The following is a 27,424-nucleotide window of genomic DNA, read 5'->3' on the forward strand; positions in this document are numbered from 1 at the left end:
CACTGATTAGCCCGTTCTCTCGATTATCACTCCGTAAATAATGCAGCAGTTTTGCCTATTCAGGAGCATCTGAAGCTAAGCAATCTACCTTACCTTCCACAGAGCTGATTAAGCGTTTAATGTCGTGGGCGGTTTTAATTTCACTAAATCATTGAAAATTTTTACGACGGGGGATCGATAGTGTAATTTTTTTGTTTATGTGCACAGTACGAGGGCTTGTTGGGCCCACTGAGGATGAGCACCAGGGCTCACCATGCACATTCCCCCCCCACCCCCACACACACCCAATAACTGCGCCCATGCATTTCCACACCCCTCCTATACCCTTCCTCACTCCCGACATAATGAAAACAGAAAGGGAAAATAATGTAGTTACCCCCTCATCCCAGAAAGTGCTTAAATGTACTCAGGAAAGGGAAAAGTACCGTTTTGGAGTAACATATCAGTATTTTCATCTAGATTTGTGTAAACCTCAACTGACAAATGACACGCTATAACCTGAGCTGCGCAGACTTTCATGTGAGAGACACAGAAAGCCACATAGGGAGTTTTTTTTTATTATTATTTTCTACCACTGACGTGGCCACACATTAACAATGCTAACCAGCATATTTACATTTTCTTCTGTCCTCCATGGACAGGGTTAGAGATTTATCATACAGTTCAGGGATTTATTGAGCAATCAACCACAGAAGGTGACTGTAGTGCTTTTAAAATGCTAGGCTAAGCTACATACGTAAATACATAAATACACAGATTTACGTATGCCCTACATAAAGTGTTCAATGTGTCTTTTACATAGTGTCATTAATGTGCATTTACAAAGGTGAAATGAAACATGGGGAATGAAAGACAGAAAACTGGCGATGCATTAAAGACAAATATTTTTTCTTTTTAGAAAGACTTACGAAGTTTAATAAGGTGGGACGAGGCTATAATCCATGGTAATGTACCTAGCAGAACGAACCACACACACACACACACACACACACACACACACACACACACACACACACACACAATAAGTAGTTAGTAAACAATTGATTGACAGTTAAGAGGCGGGCCGAAAGAGCACAGCTCAACCCCCGCAAACACAAGGTGAATACAACTAGGTGAATACAACAGTCACAGTTGCCACTACACCCCGCAACAGAGCAGCAACAACTAGTATAGGTCGAGGCAAATTCAATATGGCCACACACCTGGCAGTAGACTGGGACAGTAGACTATATACCTCCCTCCCTACCTCCCAGTTTGGGTCTGGTCATATTTAGTTATAAAATAGCAACTTTCCTATTGAAATCATGCTTAATTGTGCATATTTCTACCAGGAAATATGCCCATTTTATAATTAAACGATAAAGAAATGTAGAATTACCCAAAACCTATTAGTTGGGACTTGATAAGAGAGCGAAGGAGTGGAGTGGTGATGGGAACGTTGGAGTGATGATGGAAACGTTGGCGTGATGATGGGAACGTTGGAGTGATGATAGGAACGTTGGAGTGATGATGGGGAACGTTGGAGTGATGATGGGAACGTTGGTGTGGTGATGGGAACGTTGGAGTGATGATGGGAACGTTGGTGTGATGATGGGAACGTTGGCGTGGTGATGGGGAACGTTGGCGTGGTGATGGGAACGTTGGAGTGATGATGGGAACGTTGGCGTGGTGATGGGAACGTTGGAGTGATGATGGGAACGTTGGCGTGGTGATGGGGAACGTTGGCGTGGTGATGGGAACGTTGGAGTGATGATGGGAACGTTGGAGTGGTGATGGGAACGTTGGAGTGATGATGGGAACGTTGGAGTGATGATGGGGAACGTTGGCGTGATGATGGGAACGTTGGAGTGGTGATGGGAACGTTGGAGTGATGATGGGAACGTTGGAGTGATGATGGGAACGTTGGAGTGATGATGGGAACGAAGGAGTGGCGTGATGATGGGACAAGAGAAGGGAGGAATGCGGCAAGTCGCTCCGTCAGCACCAGTCAAGGTCCTGCTGATTTCGCCTGGGACTGAGCTGGAGGCAAAACAAGGCGAGGATCGAGAGTGCTTTCTGTGGGCATCGTAGCCGATTGGTTGTTTGCGAGGGAGATAACCACGTTTCGGCTGGTGTGTGTACACATCCACGATCGGAGTATGTTGTCATTGCAGACAACATATGTATGTTGTCTGCATTGGCAGGTTTTATAATTGCCTTGTGTGCTTGGGCGAGTTTTCTGCTTGGTTGTTGGAGTAAAATATCGAGAATGCATTAAATCATTTAACTTTTATAGTAAACTTACAATCACGCGATTAGATTTACATTAACTAAGTTTTTGTCCTATACTGTTTAAATTTAATTAAATTCAAACTTTATTAATATTTTCAAATCTCTGTTCTGATTACAAATTATTTGATGTTGAAATTAATTTCTTGCACGAGTTCTTCGAATCAAATACTTTTACAAGCAAAATATTTTTTCCGGAATTTTGAGGAAAGTCTTAAATACTAAATCTTTATCCATCGTTAAAATTCCCACAGTCCACCAATGGTATTTATTATGGAAAAATTAAGATTTCATGTACCATTTATCATATTAGAAACAAAGTCCGTAATATTATTAGGCATTCCTATCCAGAAATTAACTTTCAGTGTGTGTTTACTAATAATCAAGTAGTAATTAATTATCAAAAGAAGGCACCAAGAAAGGGAGATTATGTAGCCACTAATAATTAAACTATTGGAAGTTTTTAAAACAGAGATCCTAAACCCCTTTCACCTCAGATCTCATGTCATTTACCTTTTTAAATATTGGAACTATCTCACGAGACCTCAAGCACCGTACCTGCGCAGCCCATCCTTCTAAGGTTCCCCAACGTCAAGAAACTGTCGTATTAAGTGCCCTCTATCCTAACCTACCAGAGGACCCAAAACAGAAAACGGGGCAGTATGTCACTTTCGCGAGCCTCTTCCATTTTCTAGTACGACGATGATTTTTGGCCTTGGGTAAAGTATACGTCAAAAATGCGACGTTCTATTAGGAGAACAGGTTGCGATCGAGCATATATGGGTTTCTCTTACCACATGTGTGTGTCTTACCACAGGTGTGTGTCTTACCACAGGTGTGTGTCTTATCACAGGTGTGTGTCTTACTACAGGTGTGCCCCTCAGGCAAGCTGCGTCCTCTGCTATTTATTATTGCACGTGTATGTGTCATCCTCTCACAGCTATTTCATTGTTGTGAACTCCAAGCCTCATATGACATTGCAGACGCAGCTGCAAAACTTCCAACTAAGAGAAGAAATGTAGACATTTACATACCACAGAGTCTATCACAGATTAAGAAAGTAATTAGAAACAGAGCAATGCAAAAGATGTACAGTGACCACAACACAGCAGTTGCAACATCAGGATCTGCGGGTTGGTACAAGAATTCAACCAACTACGAATCACTTAGTTTGATGAAAGGGAGCAGTAGAGCAACAGAAGTACACGTACATCGCATCAGGCTTGGATACCCATGTGAATGGGAAATAGGCTTACAGGTTCCGGAAGATGAGAGGAAATGTCAACACTGTGGAGAAATGCCCGACAGACCGCTGGAACATTATCTAACACAGTGCACAGTTACAAACCCGTTAAGATTTCAACTTAGATTCAACAGAGCAGAAGAAGTTGGTAAACACATATGGCAAAATCTTACTGAAGCGACTATACGAGTCATAAATACTCATACTCCGCCCAAGTAAAACAGAAACAAGCAACACTTAGTGGGCCAGCCAGAGGCTTAGGGCCCGCGCAGGAATATCCCCGCCAAAAAAAAAAAAAAAAAAAAAAAAAAAAAAAAAAAAAAAAAAAAAAAAAAAAAAAAAAAAAAAAAAAAAAAAGCCTCATCGTCTAGATCTTAACATCTTGGACTCTATATCGCGAACTATTCACCAACAACTGTGTGTGTGTGTGTGTGTGTATCTTGAGATTCTTGAGGTTATCTTAAGATGATTTCGGGACTTAGCGTCCTCGCGGAAGCAGACCGTAACAGCTGTCTTAACTTACAGGTACCGATTTACTGCTAGATGAACAGGTGCATCAGGGTGAAAGAAATTCTGCCCATTTGTTTCCGCCTCCGCCGGGGATCGAACCCGGAACCTTAACACTACGAATCTCTTGCGCTGTCCACTCAGCTGTCAGGCCCTTCATGTAAGCTTCCTTTAAACAACAGCAATAAGCAGGGATATTCCCAGACTACGAAGCCTTCTCACCTACACGTCTGGGATATATTTGCTCCCACACCGGCGGAAGACAGGACCCTGTGCCAGGTAAGTCCACTACGGGTTCACCATAGCCCGTGCTACTTGCCTCGCTCCTGTGCCAGATAAGTTACGGGCTCACCATAGCCCGTGCTACATGGAACTTGTTTCATGTAGCTGAATCTATAACAACAGCGGAAGACAGAGAGACGTCAACAGCAGCAGGTGAGAGAAGAGAAGGTGGTGGTACGTGATAGGTCGTGAGGTGAAGCCATCCAGTGGTAAGGAGGCAAGTGACACTTACTGCACTTCCCTCAACTTAAAGTGTGTTGGTTGAGTGTGTGCTAGAGATTAAGTGCCCTCGTAGGTACTGCCGTGTGGTGGAAGGAGAGAGAAGGGTTCACAGTTCGTGTGTGTGTGTGTGATTGTTTATAATACATGTATGTTGAAGTGTTTCTACTTAAGTGCGGCTTTGATTCACTTCTACATATATTGAGAGAGTATTCGCGAATATGTTGTTGTTGTTGTTGTTTTAGATTTAGCTACTCAGAACGAAGTGTCCATGTAGCACGGGTTATGGTGAGCCTGTAATTGAGTTCGGTTATTCGCGATAACCTTGTTACTGTGAATTCGCGAATATATCCTCCATCGTCGTTGTAGCAAACCTCTCTGCTGCTTCTCTCATCTCATCCATTGTTTTCATGTTAGATCAATTCTAGCCGTGTTTACGGTACTCTCCCCCCCTCCTATTCATCCTCTAAACTTAGCTTGTTCCAGACAAAAACACTAGGAAGGAGGCTCCCCCCCCCCACTCCACCCAACATGGCGGCCTTATCCACTCCCCCCCCCACAAAAACTCACCAGCCCCACACATCCTTGCCGCCTCCTTCACAACATCCGCGCATTATTGCAACAAATCTCCTTCAGAATTGACAATGTTGTTTACTCTTGGTTTCCTCCCAAGGGAGATTTTTGTCGGCCAGGAGTGAGTTTGATCGGATGCACGAATGGCGGTTTTGCAACGGATTTTAAAGCCTAGTCTAACCTTACTGGATGTAACCTAGCCTTCTATAGCCTAATCTAAGCTAATACATACCTAACAATTTATATGGTTTTGGCACGCTGATATCTAGCTTTGTTGAATCATCTTGAATACGATTTCACTAGACACATTTTGTCCAGAATGAAGTAGAGATTCGGCGCTAAACTACAAGAGGAGAGAGAGACCTGTGTCCCCTAGTGCGTGTGCCCCTTGTGTTAAATAGCCTGTCTTTATCTACCCTGTTAATTCCTCTGAGAATCTTGTACGTGGTGATCATGTCCCCCCTAACTCTTCTGTCTTCCAGCGACGTGAGCTTTAATTCCCGTAGTCTCTCCTCGTAGGTCATACCTCTCAGCCCAAACTCGCCTAGTTGTGTTATAAGCGTAACACGTGTGTGTAATACGCGTAGTGTATTCACCTAGTTGTGCTTGCGGGGGTTGAGCTCTGCTCTTTCGGCCCGCCTCTCAACTGTCAATCAATCAACTGTTACTAACTACTATTTTTTTCCACCTCCCCCAGGAAGCGGCCAGTAACAGCTGTCTAACTCCCAGGTACCTATTTACTCCTAGGTAACAGGGGGGCATCAGGGTGAAAGAAACTGCCCAGTTTGTTTCTGCCATCACCGGGGATCGAATCCGGACCCTAGGATTACGAGCTAAGAGCGCTGTCCACTCAGCTATCAGCCCCCCCCCCTGCGTGTGAGTGAGTGAGTGAGTGAGTGAGTGAGTGAGTGTGTGTGTGTGTGTGTGTGTGTGTGTGTGTGTGTGTGTGTGTGTGTGTGTGTGTGTGAGTGTGAGTACGTACCATTCAGCCATTTAATATAACTACCTCATCTTTTGCTCCTCTTAACAGCCCCCCCCCCCCCCCCCACCCTTTCACACCTTCCTTCCTCCACCCCTCCCACATCTCCCACCGTTCCCACCTCCACATCATCCCTCTCCCTCCCTCCCTACCTCATCTCTCACCAGTCACCCCCTCCCACCACCCCGGTCAACTATTGCTGAACCCAGGAAGAAGTCAGTGTTGCTGGAGTCTTGGTGGGGTGTAGATCGTTGCTCTACCTCTCCGCTGGGAGTGTGACCACCACGGTGGGTTTTCAGTGTGTGTGTGTTGGGGGGTCTGGCATGTCACCACTTCTCCTGAGGGAAGGCATATACACCAGTGTTAGTACCTATTCCCCTGGGCTTGTATAGGAGGTTCTGAGAACACGAGATCGAGGTAGGTTCTTCAGTCCTTGCAGAATTGTGTTTTTAAAAGTGCTGAAGCAGATTTAATCCAACTCAAGTGTCCCCCTCTTGTGGCTGTTCTTCCTCACGTATCTTCCGTTTATATATCCCAGACGTATGGGAGTAAATAACAATTATGTGAACATTTACTTGATAAACATAGGGCGGGGGGGGGGGGGGTATTGTAACCTTGAGGAACTCCAGGAAGTCCTCAGCAAGACTTGTAATCCTCCGACGAAGAAGCGATACAGTAAAGGCAGTTGTGTTGGTAAAACCACTTGAGGAAGGCATCTGGGAATATTATTTCTGTAAATACCTACAACCAAGATGGAAGTGTCGACAATGCTAATTACGCAACTCGATAGATAGATATATACGATAGATATTAAGTTAAATGTACAGAAGGACGTATCGGTCCGTCCTATGTACTCCTTGTCAGTACCGAAACTGCGACACATTTTTATTTTCATATGTGTATGGGTTTATCAGCAAGGTTATTCTGACTTGTTCTCTGCACAGGAATACTAAACGTGCTTTACAACTGTAACTTACAGTAGTCAAGCCTCACTTGGTTTAACTCAGCATCAGTGATCTTAACCACAAAGACAAGTAGAGGTCTTCGAGGTTACATTTTCTTGGCAGACGGAGGCTCAGGGACGATACGACTCTAGTATAAAGAAGAAATGGTATAAACAAAGGGGGATTTAAATAAGATTTCCGTAAGATCTGTATTTTTCTGAGTCTGCAACAAAGCTGCATACGAGTGGAGGGAGGGATTTATCAAGGAAGAGCGCCAAGCTATTATGACTATTTAGCACTGGGAACGGGTCAGGATTTGGGATGGGACGGGGGAAAAGGAATGGTGCCTAACCACTTGTGGACGGTCGGGGATTGAACGCCGACCCGCTGAGTCGAGACCGTCACTCTACCGTGGAGCAGAACAAACTGGCAAATAGCGTCACCGAAGAACACGTCCAAAAAATGGTTGGACGTACCTTCTTAATGTGGTTTCGGGGTTTAATGTCTCCTCGGCCCGGTCCTCGAGCAGGCCTCCTTAAAAAATGTGGAAAGCTTCACGATTTTGCAGAAAATCACAAAACGTAGTTTTGCGTTTTCAAAACAAACGTTTTTGCGTTTTGTGAAACGTTTGGCGTGAAAACGTAGACAAGAGTTTAAATAAACGGGTGTAAACAGGCCCTCAGTCTGCCCACTGCACGGGACTCAATTTACGTAAACCATGTATGCGAATACTTGAGTTTGCATCGCGTGGTACACCTGTCATGCCGTGAACAAACAACACAGTTTACATCTCGTATAAACAAGGACTCCTTACTACTAACTTAGAGAAACCCACGTGTCTGAGAAAAACAAACACACAACTCATATAATAACGTTAATGCTTCCATAACTCCTGGTGACAAACACACTAATACAAACATGCAGAACAACAACACACTAATACAAACAAATGCAGAACAACAACACACTAACGGTAACATAACAGGAGCAATGATCATGTTTAACAAAATATACACACACACATAAAATATCACTGTGTATATTACAGCGATACAGCCCAATGGATCACAGTTAATGGATGCAAAATCAATTTAATTTCGTATTAAAAACAGGAAACGAGAAAAAGAGCCTTGGTGTATTGCTCGTGACGCCACTGATTACTTGTCTCTAAGAAGTCATCGTTGTGAAAGGTCGAGTAATGACTGGGGTTGTGAGGTGACTGAGGGGGAGGGGAGGGGGGGGGTTATGATTGATGGGGCGGGGGCTGAGAGTTGACTGAAGGAGGGGGGTGGGGGTATGAAGTTCATTTAGGCATGCCATTGGGCTCTCCAATTAGTGCAATGTTTACTAATCTCTCCACGGAGCCTCACAATACAGGGGCATCTCTCTTCACCCTCACCCAAGTTCCAACTTGGGGACTTTGGATTTTCGCGAGAGGCTACTTCTCATAGTACTTTGTACTTTGTACGATGGGGACCGAAACGTACCAAATGAGACGTGTTAGTTTCGAAGACAGCGATGATTCGTGAATGGGTGAAAGGTTGACAAGAAAGAGGGAGTTGTGAGGTTTATGAAGCTGTGATGGAAACTGGGTGGTATGGTTGTAAGGGGTTAGGATAAAGAGGAGGTATAAGGAGTTAGGATAATGGGAGGTATAAGGGGTTAAGATAAAGGGGAGGTATAAGGGGTTAGGATAATGGGAGGTATAAGGGGTTAGGATAAAGAGGAGCTATGAGGAGGAAAAGGTTCAAGTTCAAGTATGTTTATTGAGATAAGAAAGAAATACATCTCAAAGGGATAGAGTAGCTTAGGCTATTTCTACCCCCCCCCCCCAGGAAAAGGTATTAAGAAGCATATAAACCACATTAGCACTTCATGTCCTCCTGATAATCCTCCTTAATCCTTACACTGCTCCAGGCGCCATATTCTTATATCTTCTATAACAAGAACATCCACTTATGTTTTTCGAGTCTACGATAAGTTATCTCGGGGCGATTGTCTGAAGCAGCACGCATCCTACAATTTATGGTAATCAGACATATAACCTGAACCTAAGTACATACTGTTAAACTTTCTATTGATGTAACTGGACATCTTTCGGTCGCTTTCTATTCAGTAAACACAACATCTACTATTCTGCATCTAACTACGGTACCAGAAGATAAGGGCATCTATAAAGAAGATAAGGTTAGGTACACCTAACTTACACAAGGACAGCCACAAGATTAAATTCTAAGGAGTGTGCCTGGATGACACCTTGTATATCCAGGGTGGATTATGACAGTGTAGAGTAATACTGTCACCAGTGTGAGCTAAGCCAGTGTAGGCTGACACTGTAGGATTATTGCCAACCCGTTTACTGAACATGGGAGAAGCAATTTGGCTCTGGCTGTATTGAGAGGTTCAGTTATGCATTGCCTTTGCTCACACACTAGGGGGGTGGACCTCTTAGCTGGTTTAGCATGGGAGGAGAGATCAGGGCGCTCTCTCCTTCTCGCATACTTATTATCATGCATTTATTTGGATTGACATCTAATATCCACTTGCCAGACCATTCGTGCTATTTTTTTGTTTTACTTCGTTCCTGTTCTTATTGTAAGTTAGATTAAATCAATTTAGTACATGCGTTTGGTGACGTCGTGAGCGCCCGAGAGGACGACCCGAGATTGTAGAATCATAACGGGAGTGAAATATATCGACCAAACATATACCACAGGTATACTTTGAATATAACCAAGTATAGATACTATAAGTAATTTGTCTTTTAAGGTATTTTGAGACCCAAGGACAGGTTGGACGTTTGGGTTATGTTTTCTTAAATCTGTTAACCTCTGATTCACCTAGCAGTGAATAGGTACCTGGGAGTCAGGCAACTGTTGTGGGTGGCGTCTTGAGGAAAGTCAAGCGAGAGTCCAAGAGGACCTAGATGAGCCTAACAGGCATCTTGACCCCGATAAAGAGAAATTCATATTCGTAATAGCAACGAGTAATAGGGGGAATATTGGCAGGGTGATTAATTGATTGGTAACGGAAGTTTAGGATATATAGAAAACGGCGCACCGTTTTTTAAGGTAAACAGATACTTTCATGGCGAAAGGACTCATTACCCCCCCCCCCCCCGCAAGCAGACCCCTAATTCTCTATCCTCGTACTTCATCCCCACCCCTCCCCCCCCGCAGGCCCCCAATCCTCTATCCTCGTACTGAGCGCACTACTGTTTTTACCCAATCGACCGCGACGTAAAAACTACGATGGTTTAGGGAAATGAAAAGCAACGCAATCCTGACGTTACAAAAAAAGGCCTAATCGGATCCGGTGGGTTCCGTGGGTAGCCTCGGCTCCCTCACACTGGTTAAACCACTGCATTTTTTTACGGAGTGAGAAACTGGGCTTTACATGCAGACGAGACGTCACAATAACGTGGCTGAAGTATGATGACCAGACCACACACTAGAAAGTGAAGGGACGACGACGTTTCGGTCCGTCCTGGACCATTCTCAAGTCGCCATTCACCAATCGACTTGAGAATGGTCCAGGACGGACCGAAACGTCGTCGTCCCTTCACTTTCTTGTATGGCTCGTTAAGTCATACAAGATCTGTACCAGTATACACACACACACTCACCGGAGGACCTGTATGGTGATCTCTGGTTAAGAATGTTTTGTCGCAAAAACCAGAGAAGTCTCAAGAAATCCATGTTGTCTTGAGGCGACATGGTGGAGGTCTCGTGATATTTTCGTCTAAAGGACTTTTCCAGTCCAGTTATTAGAGTACGAAAGTCCAATTGTGTTAGTGTCCCACCCATGGTAGTGTCTCACCCATGGTAGTGTCCCATCCATGGTAGTGTCCCATCCATGGTAGTGTCTCATCCATGGTAGTGTCCCAGTCATAATTCCTCGTACCTTAAAGCCTTGTTGGGAAAACTTCAAGTCTAACCCGTGTTCAACAGGGTTATGAACGCTTCAAGTCTATAATCTCATTCATGAAAAAAACTTGTCTGGTGTTCATTTACGGAAGTCTGGAGGTTATGGCGAGGCCGTGCCTGGCCCTGCGATAACGAGGCCGTACCTGGCCCTCCGATAACGAGGCCGTGCCTGGCCCTCCGATAACGAGACCGTGCCTGGCCCTCCGATAACGAGGCCGTGCCTGGCCCTCTGATAACGAGGCCATGCCTGGCCCTCCGATAACGAGGCCGTGCCTGACCCTCCGATAACGAGGCCGTGCCTGGCCCTCCGATAACGAGGCCGTGCCTGCCCCTCCGATAACGAGGCCGTGCCTGGCCCTCCGATAACGAGGCCGTGCCTGGCCCTCCGATAACGAGGCCGTGCCTGGCCCTCCGATAACGAGGCCGTGCCTAGACCTCCGATAACAAGGCCGTGCCTGCCCCCCCCCCCCCCCCTTCCGATTGAGAGGCCGTGCCTGGCCCCTGACATTAAAGCCGCTCCACAATCCACTGAATCACATCCAAGTGTAAATAACGTCTTGCTGGAACAGTAATTTGATTTACCTGCACCTATTTATTTTAAGATATATTCAAGGAGAGCGCTTAAATTATTAAGACTTGGCAGTGACTATCTTACACGCAGAAACCCCCCCCCCCTCGAAGAAACATTTTAAATTTTTTAGAGCAATGTGTTTGATGAAATATATGGCTACACAAATCTGATTTTTGTTTACCACTGCCGCGGATAGGAAGTAATGTGTGTGTTTATATGTAACGGCTTCAAAACAATGTGTGACATCATATGCACATTACCTTAAGGAAGAGTTACACACACCTCCGCACTATCCATGGCTCTTGAGGAAGAGTTACACACCTCCGCACTATCCATGGTCCTTAAGGAAGAGTTACACACCTCCGCACTATCCATGGCTCTTGAGGAAGAGTTACACACCTTCGCACTATCCATGGTCCTTAAGGAAGAGTTACACACCTCCGCACTATCCATGGCTCTTGAGGAAGAGTTACACACACCTCTGCACTATCCATGGCTCTTAAAGGAAGAGTTACACACCTCTGCACTATCCATGGCCCTTAAGGAAGAGTTACACACACCTCCGCACTATCCATGGCTCTTAAAGGAAGAGTTACACACCTCCGCACTATCCATGGCTCTTGAGGAAGAGTTACACACCTCCCCACTATCCATGGCTCTTAAGGAAGAGTTACACACCTCCGCACTATCCATGGCTCTTAAAGGAAGAGTTACACACACCTCCGCACTATCCATGGCTCTTGAGGAAGAGTTACACACCTCCCCACTATCCATGGCTCTTATGGAAGAGTTACACACCTCCGCACTATCCATGGCTCTTGAGGAAGAGTTACACACCTCCCCACTATCCATGGCTTTTATGGAAGAGTTACACACCTCCGCACTATCCATGGCTCTTAAGGAAGAGTTACACACCTCCGCACTATCCATGGCTCTTAAAGGAAGAGTTACACACCTCCGCACTATCCATGGCTCTTATGGAAGAGTTACACACACCTCCGCACTATCCATGGCTCTTATGGAAGAGTTACACACACCTCCGCACTATCCATGGCTCTTATGGAAGAGTTACACACACCTCCGCACTATCCATGGCTCTTATGGAAGAGTTACACACACCTCCGCACTATCCATGGCTCTTATGGAAGAGTTACACACACCTCCGCACTATCCATGGCTCTTATGGAAGAGTTACACACACTGCACTATCCATGGCTCTTATGGAAGAGTTACACACACCGCACTATCCATGGTTCTTATGGAAGAGTTACACACACCTCCGCACTATCCATGGCTCTTATGGAAGAGTTACACACACCGCACTATCCATGGCTCTTATGGAAGAGTTACACACACCTCCGCACTATCCATGGCTCTTATGGAAGAGTTACACACACCTCCGCACTATCCATGGCTCTTATGGAAGAGTTACACACACCTCCGCACTATCCATGGCTCTTATGGAAGAGTTACACACACCTCCGCACTATCCATGGCTCTTATGGAAGAGTTACACACACCTCCGCACTATCCATGGCTCTTATGGAAGAGTTACACACACCGCACTATCCATGGCTCTTATGGAAGAGTTACACACACCTCCGCACTATCCATGGCTCTTATGGAAGAGTTACACACACCTCCGCACTATCCATGGCTCTTATGGAAGAGTTACACACACCGCACTATCCATGGCTCTTATGGAAGAGTTACACACACCTCCGCACTATCCATGGTCCTTAAGGAAGAGTTACACACCTCCGTACTATCCATGGCCCTCAAGGAAGAGTTACGCTATAAACCATTACATCCCAGCCCGTCCTCCAAACAAAGACCCAAAAGTGATTAAATGCACCCGCCAAACCCCCCTGTTTATGAATGAAAAACGGTTTACACACGGCTCACAACTAATTACGTCCGAACACTTTCGGAACAACTGTTTCGCTAACGACTTTTGTTCGAACTACAACGCTGTAAATGCTTCACACACGTACTACAAATACGAATAATCGCCAACGGAACCTAAACACCTAACCTAACCTATGCCTATATATACACAATATGCTAATATATTATAATATTAATTTATGTTTGAGAAAATTCCTGTTTTGAATGAACAGCATGTTCAAATTTATGAATGCGTCTGTGGGGTCGACCGCTGGATGTAATGGACTTGAGTCGAGGACGGGTTGAATGGACATGAGTCGAGGACGGGTTGAATGGACATGAGTCGAGGACGGGTTGAATGGACTTGAGTCGAGGACGGGTTGAATGGACATGAGTCGAGGACGGGTTGAATGGACTTGAGTCGAGGACGGGTTGAATGGACTTGAGTCGAGGACGGGTTGAATGGACATGAGTCGAGGACGGGTTGAATGGACATGAGTCGAGGACGGGTTGAATGGACATGAGTCGAGGACGGGTTGAATGGACATGAGTCGAGGACGGGTTGAATGGACTTGAGTCGAGGACGGGTTGCCATTCTCAGGTCAGGCGGCCTCGGTAACGAACCTGGCCTGAGGATAGGTTACAATATAAATAGAAATAACTGACAACAAAACCTAAACTATACCTAATTATATACAAAATACTAGTATATAATAATATTAAAATGCTTAATTAAGACTACGACAGAAGTTGCAGCCCCGCTACTGTGCCAGGCAAGTCCACTACGGGCTCACCATAGCCTGTGCTACTTGGGAACTTTTTGTTCCCAGTAGCTGAATCTAAAACAACAACAGCTTAGACTATGCTGATGTTGAATACGTGGCGTTAAGAGATGCGTTAAACAACGCATCTCTGGGATCGGTGGCAGGTGGGACAGGCATAGCCAGAGGGCGGGTCGTCCCAGGATAGGAATGCGGTTCGGTCAACTTGCTCTCCAATTTCAATTTCTTTCTTTATTATGCACCCCATACCCATCCCGTGGGCGGTGGTGTAAAGGATTACAGAGCACGCGGAATATTGCCACCTCTTTCACCTGTGTCAACTTTGAGGGAGTTTATGGCTTGTAAAGGAACAACTCAACCCTTTCGTTTGATATATATCGTCAGGTTAGTTTTTTTTCCAGTGAGTTCGGTTAAAAAAAAAAACATTCCTCCCCGGCGGGGAATCGAACCCCGGTCTCCCGCGTGACAGGCGGGGATACTCACCACTATACTACCGAGGACTTGAAGACAAGACAATTGTGTCTTTATCTATAGATTTGTCTATCTATACTCTGTTTTATTGGCTACATAATTTACTTTTTTTTTTTTTTTTTTTTTTTGAGATATATACAAGAGTTGATACATTCTTGTACAGCCACTAGTACGCGTAGCGTTTCGGGCAAGTCCTTAATCCTATGGTCCCTGGAATACGATCCCCTGCCGCGAAGAATCGTTTTTTCATCCAAGTACACATTTTACTGTTGCGTTAAACAGAGGCTACAGTTAAGGAATTGCGCCCAGTAAATCCTCCCCGGCCAGGATACGAACCCATGACATAGCGCTCGCGGAACGCCAGGCGAGTGTCTTACCACTACACCACGGAGACTGCTAAATACTAATACTTTGTGTATTCCTTCATGTATGATGTTTCAAAGATATTTTGTATCGATAAAAATGATTATGATATGGTTTCATAGTACAGTTGGCTTAGTTCTCGACTTACAATCTGGGATCTCATGATCGATTCCCGGGATTGGCAGAAATGGTTGGGCACGTTTCTTTTCACCTAATGCTTCTGTTCATCTAGCAGTAAATAGGTACCCGGGAGTTAGGCAACTTGGGGTGGGGGGGAAAAGAACCTCGATATAAGCCTAAAGTATATGTGTATATATTCACATGCTTCCTGTCCCCGACAAAACGAATTAATTTAGATTTAGAAATTTTATTTACCAGTGATTTATAAACAAATCTAACATTTATGGAGTGAGTGGACAGGTGTCATAGATCCATCCCACAACAGTCTACTTACTCTCCTACACCTCCAGCCTCTTCCCTACCTCTCCAACCCCTCCTTTCCTACCTCTCCATCCCCCCCTTCCTTACCTCTCCACCCCCTTCCCTATGTCTTAACCCTTTCCCACCCCACATCCCCCCCTTCCCGATATCTCCACCTCTTCCTACCTCTCCACCTCTTCCCTACACCACTCCAACTCCACCTTTAACAAGCTAGACGGTGTGCTCATTCACACTCACAGCACCACTCCTGTGCCAGGTAAGCCCACCACGGGCTCACTATCGCCCGTGCTACTTGCCCTGTTCCTGTACCAGGCAAGTTACTGGCTCACCATAGCCCGTGCTACTTGGAATTTGTTCCGAATAGCTGAATCTATAACAACATTCATTCACAGGACGACTGACTACATACACAATTTTCTTCCCTTCTGACCCCTGCCAAGTGCAACATAGTCGAAATGGCTTGGCGCTTTCCCCTTGATAATTCCCTCCCCCTTTCCTTTCCGGGAAGAACACAATTCAGTCAACAAATAGAGCAGGCATTAGTAGCTGGAAATGTGACGTCACAAGGGCCCCCGTTTGTCTAAGGGGATGCACCAGAAGGACCCCATTGGTCCAGCGGAGGGTACCTGAACCCCCATTGGTTCAGGGGGGCTTGTTTTTTAAATGGAGGCGACGAGCCTCGGGCAATACGTGACCTTCACTATTCACTACAACCTCCCTTACTGGGCACCCTCACCATACTACCCCGAGCCTGAATGTGTACACTTGCACGCAAGCATGCACGCACACGCAAGCACGCACGCACGCACACGCAAGAACTCACGCACGCACATACACATCCAACCTGTCAGTGTAAGGGGTGGTTAAGAAATGGAATGCATTAGGAAGTGATGTGGTGGAGGCAGACTATATACACTGTGTCAAATAGAGATATGGTAAGAGCCCAGTAGGCTCAGGAACCTGTACACCAGTTCATTGTCAGCTGAGAAGTAGGACCAAAGAGCCGAAGCTCAACCCTTGCAAGCACAATTAGGTGAATACATACTTACATACATATACACGTGCGAACAAGCCTGAATGGTCCCCAGGCATACATGCAACTGGGGTGTGAGTTTTCAGTATACATATACACGTATCTGAAAATGATGCAACCCCCTGGTCTATACAATGTGGTGAACTACGAACTCAAATTCCTGAGTAATAATGCTTTAGACATTAGATTTTTTCAATCTTATTTAAATATTTGTGATGAGGATTTCTTAATTTAATTGTCAGGGGAAAGCACCGAGACATTATGACTTTATAGCACTTTGAGGATTTCTTAGTAATAGCCTATTAAATGGAGCCTGTTTGATTTAGTAGAGTAAGATTATTACAAAACTGTGCGAATGACAGGAACCTGTCTGAAATATTAGGCAAACCACTCTGACTCTATTCAAGAAAGGAGGCCTGCCTGATCAGAGACCGGGCCGTGGGGACGTTGAGCCCCAAAATCAACTCAAGGTAACCCCACTTAAATATTCACTCCCCTCTGTTCCTGCTTCCATCTCTCTCCCATCCATGAACCATAAACCCCTCTCTCCCTCCCTCATTTCTACCCTTCCTGCATGCTACCTCTCATCCGCCTTCCTCCCTCTCTCTCACTCCCCTTTACAACGCCTACAAAAAGATTATTAAGAAACGTCTTGCTCAATATGTTTTTTGTTATTGTCGTTTCAAGTGACCAGCATTTCTCACCAGATGACCACACACACACACACACACCGGCCTCAAGCAGTCCTCACTCACCTCAAAGGTTACATTAGACCGGCTAATTTTGTCGTCACTATTCACTATTCAGTCTCAAGTTTGGTTAAAATTTTCTTTTTATTTCATTAAATATTCTTGAATAAAATTATACCAATAACAATATTTTTGATAATTTTAAAGTTTCTACGCTCATTTGCATATATTTAAGATTATGTTGGTAAATCAACAGCCAAGATGTTCGAAGATCTCTGAACCTAATTTTCGGTTCAGGATTATTCAAATGGTCAGTCCAGTTTATTAAACATTTTTAGAAATGTTGCAGCCTATTTCAATACGTGTTATTAGCAGCTGTTACCAGAGTACATTTTGGAGTGATTTGTCATGTAGATTATCAATCTGGCGCAATAGTGGTGATTGATCTGTCTTGACGAGGCTACGAGCGTCTCTATGTTTCGCCTTGAGTGTTCTGAATGCTAGTCCGGCCACTAATCATGTACGAAAACGTGATGACTGCACCAGAATTGGAACCTGTGCTGTCAGGGCTCACCCCATTAGCTACATATAATACTAATACCACTCCACCAGCACAGCGCAGCATAGCACAGCGCTGTTATTGTATTTTTTGGTGGGTGTTTTTCATAAGGCCATTAATTTAAATTAATTACGCAGCGTTTCAGACAAGCAAATCACGGTCTTCACAAAATTAGCTCATGACTGTGATACATCAAAAGAAACATGTGAGAATTATACGAGCTACAAATGACAACAACAGTAATGGTACCAGATCATTAAAATAGGCATGACAGTCCTCTAAACTCATCAGAAAATAACATATTTACATGACGAGAATAGCCTATTTTGCCTGAAGATTAAACTATACAACCGTGATAAATGTTGTGTATACAGCCTAAATACAATATCATTTGCTAGCCTAAACCAGAAATATACGAACCTAAGCAACCCACTCATAACCTATCAAGGCCGATGCATAGAGAACGTAATATCAGGGTGCTTTAATTGGTACCAAAAGGTCGCATTTTTAACGGTTTGGTCGGTTGCGTAAAAAAGTGGGACGTATATGGTGAGATAATGTGTTGTCAACAGAAAAGCTACGGAGGCTTATAACAGACTCATGAAATGTTATGATGGCATATAATAGGCTCAGGAAATGTTACGGAGGCATATAATAGGCTTAGTAAATGTTATGGAGGCATATAATAGGCTCAGAAAATGAACCAGGATGATATAGCGTTCTAGCCACTTGGTTCGGGCTGAACACGAGGTAGAGCGAGTAAAGTAATTCATTCTCAAGAGTAAGTGTGAGTACAAAGCACTTGGAAAGAATTCGAGGATAGGATAAGAGCTGGGATAAAGGGATGGAGTGCAGGAACGGTGCCCAACCACTTGAACCATCGGGGATCGAACACTGGCCCTGCAAGAAGCGAGGCTTGTCGCTGTACCGACAATTCCAAGTGGATGGACCGACAAATATAAATCAATATTTTCTTCCTATCCTGTCTTCCTTCTTCTCAAGCTTCATTCCTTATTCCCTTCACCGTCGCTATCTCTCTCTTTTCCATCATCTTTCTCACTTCTTTCCCACTCTCTATTCCTGGGAAACTAGTGAAGGGTAGGGATGGTTGTGAAGGGTATGCAAGACTGGGAAGGGAATGGTAGTGAAGAGTAATGATGGTGGTGAAGGGTAGGGAAGGTTGTGAAGGGTATGAAAGGTAGTGAAGGGTAGAGATGGTTGAGAAGGGTAGGGAAGGCTATGAAAAGTAGGGAAGATGGTGAAAGGTAGGGAAGATGGTGAAGGGTAGGGAAGATGGTGAAGGGTAGGGAAGATGGTGAAGGGTAGGGAAGATGGTGAAGGGTAGGGAAGATGGTGAAGGGTTGGGAAGGTGAAGGGTTGGGAAGGTGGTGAAGGGTACGGAAGGTGGTGCAGGGTACGGAAGTTTGTGAACTGTACGGAAGGTGGTGAAGGGTACGGAAGGTGGTGAAGGGTACGGAAGGTGGTGAAGGGTACGGAAGGTGGTGAAGGGTAGGGTGCCATGATGAGATAGTTACTTACCTCCTTCCCTCGTCTCTTAACAGCCCCGGCCTACCAATTAGACGAAGCTCGTCTTGTGGCATCTGGGATGTGTAGGAGGCTGTGTTGAGTACACATCTGGGATGTGGAGGCCGGAGCGTGCTGCTGTGAGCAGCTTCAGTAACCGCTCAGCCTTCGCAGTGGACGGACCTATAGTGACCTTTTCGGGGGACTATTTTTTTCCCCCGCTCACATTAATGCAGTGTGCAGTTTCGCTACGAAAAGTGCTTTTACGTATTGGTATGAACAACTGTTTCTTTTCATATTGTTAGTAACTGATGAAGAATGATCTTGTGTGCGGGCATTTCAGCGAAGTATGACAATTTTCAGTATTACAATGTCTGTCGCAAGTAAATGTCTACTGACGACTGCAGAGAAAGTGATTATCGTTCACTATGCAGTAATTGTGATCCTGATTGTAAATAAATTTGCCAATCGTGTCCTGCCGGTGGAAAAGGGAGGGGGAGGGGGGAGATTGTTGGGGAAATAATTGTATTTCCTCTTATTTCTGAAACATGAAGCTTAAGATTTAAAATAAGCTGAGTTAGACTGAGCTCGTGGCCAGAGGAGATGATTTAGATTTAAATTTTAATTCTTATTTTAAAATTTAAACATTTAAAGAGTTTAAATAACGATTTACATTCTTAATTATGTACCCTAGAGTAAAAAAAATGAAACAGAATTTGATTTGTATCTAGCGGATTCATTAAACTGTTATGATGTAGTTTGTTTCTGATCAATGTCATTTACTCCAGACAAGAGTAGAGCGGATACAAGTCACTTCTTATACAAGACGATTCACCAACGAATGTTAAAACCTCCCTAACCTAGGGCCTAGGGCCTCGTAGCCTGGTGGATAGCGCGCAGGACTCGTAATTCTGTGGCGCGGGTTCGATTCCCGCACGAGGCAGAAACAAATGGGCAAAGTTTCTTTCACCCGGAATGCCCCTGTTACCTAGCAGTAAATAGGTACCTGGGAGTTAGTCAGCTGTCACGGGCTGCTTCCTGGGGGTGGAGGCCTGGTCGAGGACCGGGCCGCGGGGACACTAAAGCCCCGAAATCATCTCAAGATAACCTAACCCAACCAGATTAGACAGCCTAACGAGGTTAGTAGAACCGTCTTTGTAAAATGTGAAGATATCCCTGTGAAAACCCCTCCCAAGCCAGATAAAAAAAAAAATCCATAGGTTAAATGGCTACTGCAATATTATTTTTAATTTAGAGAATGACACTTGTTGGCGAAAAAGAGTTCATTCAGTCCAAGCGATCATGATAAGTTGACCAAACTACACACTAGAAAGTGAAGGGACGACGACGTTTCGGTCCGTCCTGGACCATTCTTACAATCGACTTGAGAATGGGTCCAAGACGGACTGAAACGTCGTCGTCCCTTCACCTTCTAGTGTAACATATATATTTTATCAGAGCAATATATTCATAATTCATAACAACAGAGTCAGAGGTTCACTTATCCTTAAGCGTGGGTCGGCGTTAATCGATGTTGAACAAGGTCGTGTATAAACGACCATAAACCAACATAATACGGCATAAATCGACCGTAGTGCGAGCGTGTGTACCCTCTCTCAGTAGTCAGGCCGGAGTCATGGCGTCCGTCTTCTGTCCTCAGCGGGAGAGAAAAGAGAGATTATCGTGTTATTTAATTATACGCAGCACAAGACCCCCTTCCCTGTGATGAGCATGGGTCAACAACGTTAATTCACTTGGGTATTATAACAACTAGTTAATTTATTGTAACCATAGACTGTAAATTATAATTAGAGATCAATTTAGTCTCTGAATTGTTTACTGTGGTGCGAGTCGGGGCGGCGCTGCCTTCCTTGCCTGTGGGCGGCTTCTACTGATTAAACAACACAGATATAAATTATGCATTAATATGCTAATTAGGCTTAAAATGAGAGTAACCTTCATAAAGTTTGAGTTTAATATTGTATATTAAACGCTGTATAATTCAAGTTATGTGGAAATTATTTACCATAGCACATGTATCAACCAATTCACGATTGGTTGAAATTACAATTAACACTTTGCTCCATTCCAAATATTTCACAATGAGACGAAAAGGAATACAATAATGAACATAATATTCCTGAACGCAGAATATATAAGCTTATTTAATAGTAATAAATGAATTTTGCCTGTGAGATACGTATTACTAACAAATTAATATAAACAAGAGTTCTTTTAAACTTTAGAAATTTCGCAGGCGGAAAATGGTGAATTACAGTGAATGGTAAAGGAGATATGATAATGATTTTAAATATCTATTTATGAAATTAATTAAAACAAATAAAACTGATTAGCGTGAAAGCTGTCCTCACACACTTCAATATTCTGTAATTTTGATGCTTAACCAAATCGTCAAAAATCAGAGGTTTTAATGTAACAAATTAAAAGCACTGTAATAATGACGTGATATAGGATTGTGCTGTGACATTTTCTTGTTAGGTTAGGTTAAGTTAGGTTAGGCTAAGTTAGGTTAGGTTAAGTTAGGCAAGGTTAAGTTAGGCAAGGTTAAGCTTGGTAAGGTTAATTAAGTTAGGTTAGGTTAAATTAGGCTTGATTAGGTTAGCTTAGATTACGTTAGATTAGACTTGGTTAGGTGAAGTTCGATCAACTTTGGTTAGTTTATATTACATTAGGTTAGCCTAGATTACGTTAGATTAACCTAGGTTACGCTAGATTAGGCTAGGTTAGGTGAGGTTCGATCACCTTAAGTTAGTTTTAAGTTACATTAAGGTAGGTTAGGCTACCAAGGTTTAAGGGTTTCAGGTTAGGAAATACCACTTCAAATCAGACGACGAGACTAAGATAATCCCGCCATCTGGAGTACAGATCTTAGAAGCTGGTAACCGCTAAAAATGGCGTCTTGAACATACGAAGAAAGAGTGAAAGCACTGGTCATTCTCGCAGGCAAGTCACTCTAGTCTGCATTAGAACAAGGTATCTGCCACCGCAAATTCGTTATTAAGAAAGAAGGCGCTTGCTAGCGACTAACAACAAACTAGCCTAGCTTCCTAGTGATTAACGACTAACTAGTCTAACTTCCTAGTGTTTATCGGCGAATTTAGGTACCTGGGTACCAATAAACAAACTACTGTTGATTAAAAAAATCTTAACTCTGTTTTTTCTTTAGGCATATTCGACAAAGACAAATTAGACTTGATGCACGTAGCCTCGTGATGTCAGATGCCACAAGTAGCTTGGTGAAGTCACAGGTCACAAGTAACCTAGTGACATCCAGGTAACCTAGGGATGGCATAGGTAACCTAGTGACGTCACAGGTAACCTAGGGATGCCATAGGCAACCTAGTGACGTCACAGGTAACCTAGGGATGCCAGAGGTAACCTAGTGACGTCACAGGTAACCTAGGGATGTCATAGGGAACCTAAGGACGTCACCAAAGACCACAAGTATCCTCGCGAAGTCACAGAAGGCCACAAGTAGGCTGGTGACGTCGACAGAACTTGTATGTCAAAGCTTACAAGGCGATTTAGACAACTTTAATTAATATTAAACTGGACTAATAAGTGTCAAACGGCCACCAGCCTACGTGTACCGTAAGGAACTGGTCTACAAACACCTCTGTTATTTATTTTATTATTTGTATTTACTGGTCTCGATTTGCAGAATCGAGTTATTAGCTCTTGGACCCCGCCTTTCTAACCAATCTTTAAATTTTTTCCTCTGTGATGTCTACTACATAATTTTCTCTTACACACGCACATATAAACACACACACACACACATTCCCAGGAAGCAGGCCGTAGCAGCTGTCTAACTCCCAGGTACCTATTTACTGCTAGGTGAACAGGAGCATCAGGGGAAATAAAACTACCCAAGTGTAGTTACAGGATGAGAGTTACGCTAACCCGTCCTCTTGGAAATTACGTCTTTTTCGCTCGTCTGCGCACTCAGGCTAAAAAAAAGACGTAATTGAAAATGGAATCGGCTTGCGAAAGTGACGTACTGTCCCGTTTTCTGTTTTGGGTCCTCTGGCTTAGGCTGCTCTTAGGTTAGGAGAGGAAACTTTCAATTAACGGGTTTCATGACGTTTTGAAACCTTAGGAGAACTTCTTGCCATCTTAACCTACCAGAGGACCTTTAACTTGCTGTTTTGAAAAAAAAAATCCAAAATTTATTGACAATTATTTTTCATTTTCAAATAAATGACAACAATGATTGGCAACTGCAGAAGGAAAAAAAGCGAACTGATTTCCTGAACATGCCATTCTGACATTCTGAATCCCCCCCCCCCCCCCCAAAAAAAAAAAAATCGGTGATAGTTCCCAAATTCCAGACATTTAAGGTGTCTGGAATTAAGTACGTGGTCGTACAAACGACCGTACGACCACGTACGGTCGTTTCATTATCACCAAGACGATATCGATGATATCGCTCGACCTTCACTTGCAAACGAAGTAACGGAGAGACAGGTGTCGAGTGGGACTCGAACCGCCTCTCTTGACCTCGAAGCAAACTTGAGTTTTACTGGCGGGTTATCTGTACTTGTCTATTTGACGAGGTCAACCACAGTGGTACGCTTGAGTTATGTTCACACACACACACACACACACCATGATCCACTGGGACAGCAGCTGGTGGCATCTGGTAACCCCACCATTGTTGATTCTATTCAAGGTTTCTATATCCAGATTACAATAATTATATTCAGCTGCTTGAGGTAACAATGTTGTATATAATTGTTACTTATGTGTGTGTATGTTACTCGCATATGGATACTATTGTTGATAATATTCAGATAAACATTTAGATATATGTTTACTTTCCAACATCCGTTTCGTATGTTAATATATCCACGTCTTCCTCAGCTGTGTTGACCTATTTAGGCTATCAGCTTCATTTGTGTAAATTATACTAGGTTATATTAATCCATCCATTTACCAATCTGTTTATTCATTCATTATCCTATCCATCCAGTCATCTTTATATCCATCCATTCATCTTTATATCCATCCATCCTCTGTTTCGTCCAACTATGCCTTCATTAGCCAAGCAGGATAGACGGAGGGCAGTTTAGACAGGAGCAGCGGCCTAAGAAGCTCACAAAATGGTAACATACCTAGGAACAGGTTTTAAGCTGGAACGGGAACTTCCCCCTTATCAGTACCGCCAAAACCAGTATTGTACTAAACGTACGTATGTGTGTGTGTGTGTGTGTGTGTGTGTGTGTGTGTGTGTGTGTGTGTGTGTGTGTGTGTGTGTGTGTGTGAAGGTTAAGTCCCATGTCTCCATGAGCCCATTCTCTTCTAACACCCTATTAATTGGTATGTGGGCCTGCGGGCCGCTCCAAGCAACAGCCTAGTGGACCAAACTCTCACAAGTCAAGCCTGGCCTCGGGCCGGGCTTGGGGAGTAGAAGAACTCCCAGAACCCCATCAACCAGGTAACCCTAACCTTCAACAGCTACACTACTCCCTATTCCAGTATCCATAGCTACAATGCCTTCACTCCCCCATCACCCACAACTGTACTACCAACAATAATTCCGTACAAGATTTTGAGGGGAATAGATAAAGTAGATAAAGGAAGCCTATTATAATTATCCTGCGGAGGGTGACCAATGAACTAGCAGAGTAGAAGAGACCTGTGCTGCTAGCACAGAATCCTTATCTGAAGATACGAGAAACAACATTGATTAAAGGAAAAATGTTTGGAAAGGAATAACTTTATGTGCTTTAAATACAGGATCTGTAACGTGTGGGCCCAAATCCTTAACTGTAGCCTCTGTTTAACTCAACAGTAAAATGAGTACTTGGTTGTAAAAACGATTCTTCGCGGCGGGGATCGTATTCCAGGGACCTGCCCGAAACGCTACACGTACTAGTGGCTGTACAAGAATGTAACAACTCTTGTATATATCTCAAAAAAAAAAAAAACTTACCTTAGGAGGAGCTATTCCTGGTATTAAAAGTGGCAACTCTACTGCTTCGGGGAAGGATGGAGTAACATGACATTCTTGATTATTTAGTAGGTATGAAACCTGGTTCTTGATTTGTGTAATATGATTTATAGGGAGGGAAAGGTACCAAGAAAAATAGGAGGCTGTCATCATTCCTATACCCAATTCATCGGGTCGGAATCCTACTACTACTCCTCTACTACTACTTGTATAGTACTACTCTACTTGTAGAGTCCTACTCTACACGTACTCTACTTGCAGAGTAGCCTATCAGAGGTGTATCTTCCACAGATCATGGCGACCATATGTGATGATGATATTCTTATTCAATACAAACCGCTCTTAACATAATATATTTGAAACACCCTGTCACAGGTTAGGTTAAGCTTAAGCGAAGAGAAAAACCCAATATGAACATAAATACTCTGAAATATAACACTCGAAATGCCAAGGAACTGAACTGTGTCCAGCAGCATAAGTATTTGAGCACGTATATTTGATACACATACGAGAGTAAAAACTCTTGAAATATATTCCCGCCCGTTCTCAAGGTAAATTCATTACAACGAGACACAACCCCCTTCCTTACTACAACCACATTACTCTCACCCACAATTACACAACCTTAAAAAAAAAATATCCAATAGCCTCACCCACACAACTTACACCCCATACCTACAACTAGCCTCACCCCTATAATCTGCAACTGCATTACCTCAACCCTCACACCACAGCCACACCACCTCCACCCCACAACTTCACCACCACCACCCACAACCAACACCCCATCACTAAGCCGAATGATCACTATAATGAACCCGGATTTGCACAAATTATTACCTCTTTTTGTCTCTTATTTCCGTCCTAAAAACCAGCCCGGCCTCATAAACAAAGGCCAAATGCTCGTTAAAACGGCCACCAAATTCCCCGTTTATGAATAAAAAAAATCACTCTACACACGATTCACAACTGATGACGTTCGAACTATTCTCAAACCTCTGTTCGAATCGCCCCTCCCTAAATGCTTCACCCACGTCATACAAAAGCAAGAACCTAAATACCTGACATAGCCTATTCACACAATTTAATTTTGCAATAATATTAATTTATATATACATATATATAAGAAAAATAAATGTTGAATACACAGACCGTTAATATTGACGACTGCCTTTGGGGTGAGCCATAGGATGAGCCATAACCTAAGGTCAGGTGACTAAAAAACGAAAAATATACCCGAAAACCTTTTTGAAAACCAAAAACCAAAATGGTGGCCAGGCTAATGTAAACATTGTGCTCCCAAATTAAATCCCCCCCCTATTTAACCAATACTTAATGGAGATACCGCTACTGTCATTACTACTACGGACTAGGCTATTGTTAGTAATAATAATAATAATAATAATAATAATAATAATAATAATAATAATAATAATAATAATAATAATAATAATAATAATAATAATAATATACAAAAAATGATTCATACCTGGAAACAAAGACAAATATATTATCTAGCGTAACGACCCGACGGTAATCACCTCACCAGGCTCACGCGAGGCTTGCTGATGACTGCGGAACTGGTCTCAAGATATAGGAGGGGTCATTGGAAGGTCAACGGAGGGGGGGGGAGATGTTCCTTGGGGAGGGAGAGATTGTAGGTGAGGGAAGAATTTTAGGTAGCGGGAGAGGGGGGGGGGAGTGGAGATTGTTGATGGGAAAGCGGGGAGATTGTAGTGGTGGGGGGTAGGTAGGAGGAAGGAAAGGGGGGGGGGGGTAAGAAATATGGTATGGTAAGCTTGAAAGATAAGAAGGTGAAGAAGAGGTCGGTTAATTTAGCTCCGAACGCAAATGGAATGAAACTCAGCATTATAGGCCTACTGGTCCATACGAGGTCAGAATTATCACTAGTCGAGGCCTGCTGGACAACGCCCACCCTCACTTTGACGCGTTCATTAACTCATGCGTTCATTTCCTAACGGTGCGTTCACTGGTATTGACTCATTCGCTGGTAGCCCACGGCGCGTTCATCGCTGGATAATATTAAGGGAAGCCTAATATTTGTGGGGTGTTTTGCAGATCCACTAAGGCGGCGCCCCCTCCCCCCCCTCTTTCACCATCATCCTAGGGGAGGGGTTGGAGGTGAATGGGTGGGTGGAAGTGGGGGGGGGGGGTAATAGTGAAGGTGA

At 43.8% G+C, this 27,424-nt stretch overlaps 1 protein-coding gene and 1 non-coding gene across 4 annotated transcripts in view; one reads left to right on the top strand and one right to left on the bottom strand.

The window, feature by feature from the left end:
- The first annotated feature begins 6,241 nt into the window (after nucleotides 1–6,241).
- The window catches only part of LOC123746002 (uncharacterized), a 34,756-nt gene continuing 13,573 nt past the window's right edge, over nucleotides 6,242–27,424 (top strand). The window contains exon 1 of one of the 3 annotated variants that reach the window (XM_045727117.2): nucleotides 6,242–6,358. The gene's annotated coding sequence lies outside the window, so the exon portion shown is untranslated. Of the gene's footprint in view, nucleotides 6,359–6,386; nucleotides 6,489–19,408; nucleotides 19,535–27,424 lie in introns of those variants that run through there. The other 2 variants (XM_045727119.2, XM_045727118.2) reach the window with 2 other exon arrangements.
- Nucleotides 14,610–14,681, bottom strand: TRNAD-GUC (transfer RNA aspartic acid (anticodon GUC)). Its single transcript has one exon. It is a non-coding gene; the product is annotated as a tRNA-Asp (tRNA).

Source organism: Procambarus clarkii, chromosome 78 (genome assembly GCF_040958095.1).
Source record: "Procambarus clarkii isolate CNS0578487 chromosome 78, FALCON_Pclarkii_2.0, whole genome shotgun sequence".
Classification (NCBI taxonomy): domain Eukaryota; kingdom Metazoa; phylum Arthropoda; class Malacostraca; order Decapoda; family Cambaridae; genus Procambarus; species Procambarus clarkii.